This window comes from Hyperoodon ampullatus (assembly GCF_949752795.1).
Source record: "Hyperoodon ampullatus genome assembly, chromosome: 17".
In the NCBI taxonomy this organism is placed as follows: Eukaryota; Metazoa; Chordata; class Mammalia; order Artiodactyla; family Ziphiidae; genus Hyperoodon; species Hyperoodon ampullatus.
In genome coordinates this window covers 48680286-48682007 of record NC_136930.1, presented here as the reverse complement: position 1 = coordinate 48682007, position 1722 = coordinate 48680286, and positions in this window count along the sequence as shown.

The following is a 1722-nucleotide window of genomic DNA, read 5'->3' as shown; positions in this document are numbered from 1 at the left end:
AAACAATTTTAACAGTGGCAACAAGGTTAGGAAAAACAACAAGTTGTTCTAATTACAATTCTCCAGCCAAAGATTATAATATTGTGCTGTAGCAGAACAAACAAGCTGAAGGGTACAGAGGTGTGTGGAACGTGTTTGCAGAATGCCAAAAAATCACAGTTTGCCAATCCAAAAATGGGCAGAAGACCTAAGTAGACATTTCTCCAAAGAAGACATACAGATGGCCAAGAAGGACATGAAAAGATGCTCAACATCACTAATTATTAGAGAAATGCAAATCAAAACTGTAATGAGGTATCACCTCACACTGGTCACAATGGCCATCATCAGAAAGTCTACAAATAGTAAGTGTTGGAGAGGGTGTGGAGAAAAGGGAACCCTCCTACACCATTGCTGGGAATGTAAATTGGTACAGCCACTATGGAAAACAGTATGGAGGTTCCTTAAAAAACTAAAAACAGAGTTGCCATACAATCCAGCAATCCCACTCCTGGGCATATATCCAGAAAAGATGAAAACTCTAATTTGAAAAGATACATGCACCCCAATGTTCATAGCAGCACTATTTACAATAGCCAAGATATAGAAGCAACCTAAATGTCCATGATGAATGGATAAAGACGATGTGGTATATATACACAATGGAATACTACTCAACCATAAAAAAGAATGAAATAATGCCATTTGCAGCAACATGGATGGACCTAGAGATTACGATATTAAGTGAAGTAAGTGAGAAAGAGAAAGACAAATACCATATGATATCAGTTACATGTGGAATCTAAAATATGACACAAATGAACTTATTTACAAAACAAAAACAGACTCACAGACATAGAAAACAAACTTATGGTTACCAAAGGGAAAAGGGGTGGGGGGGATAAATTAGGAGTTTGGGATTAGCAGATACAAACTACTATATATAAAATAGATAAACAACAAGGTCCTACTGTATACCACTGGGAACTATATTCAATGTCTTTTAATAAACTATAATGGAAAAGAATTTGAAAAAGAATATATATATAACTGAATCACTTTGCTGCACAAACAATGAAAATCAGCTATACTTCAATAAAAAAAAAAAAGATCATGGTTTGACCATCAGGTTTTTGTTTGTACTGAAGGCTAATGAGCAATATGTAAAATTTCATGCAGAGGCTGCTCTCGTGAAAAGAACAGAGCAAGAAATACTAGCTGATGGGGCATCTACCAGGAAGACTAGGAAGAGAGAGAGAAAGGAACTTGTGTCTAAAAAATCAAAAACCACACACATCTAACAAAGCAGCTTCCTATAAATAGGGAGCCTCTCGGGGCACAGCCTAAATTAGAGAAGCGTGAGGAGCAGCGCCTGAGTGTCAGTCACTCTGATTCAGAGTCAGAACCAAAATTCCCTCCACTATCCCATTACTCATTCATTCCTCCAAATACATATTCATCAAAGGAAAACCTTAGACGCTCTAGGTTATTCCATAAAATCCAAACCGATAGACCAAAATACAGTGCCATGTAGGGAAAACTCCTTGTGGTTCAAATGGGAAGGTTTCTGGAAGCAAATTCTTGCTCATCCACTGACTCACTCCATAAACACAAGGCACCTACTAAACCAGTCAGGGTCAGTTGTTCACCTGTAAACAGTATAATGTCTACATTTGGGGTTGTTCACAGAGTTTATCATTTAGTCTCTGAGAACCATTCTTAGGTATCTATAGGAAGGAGCCA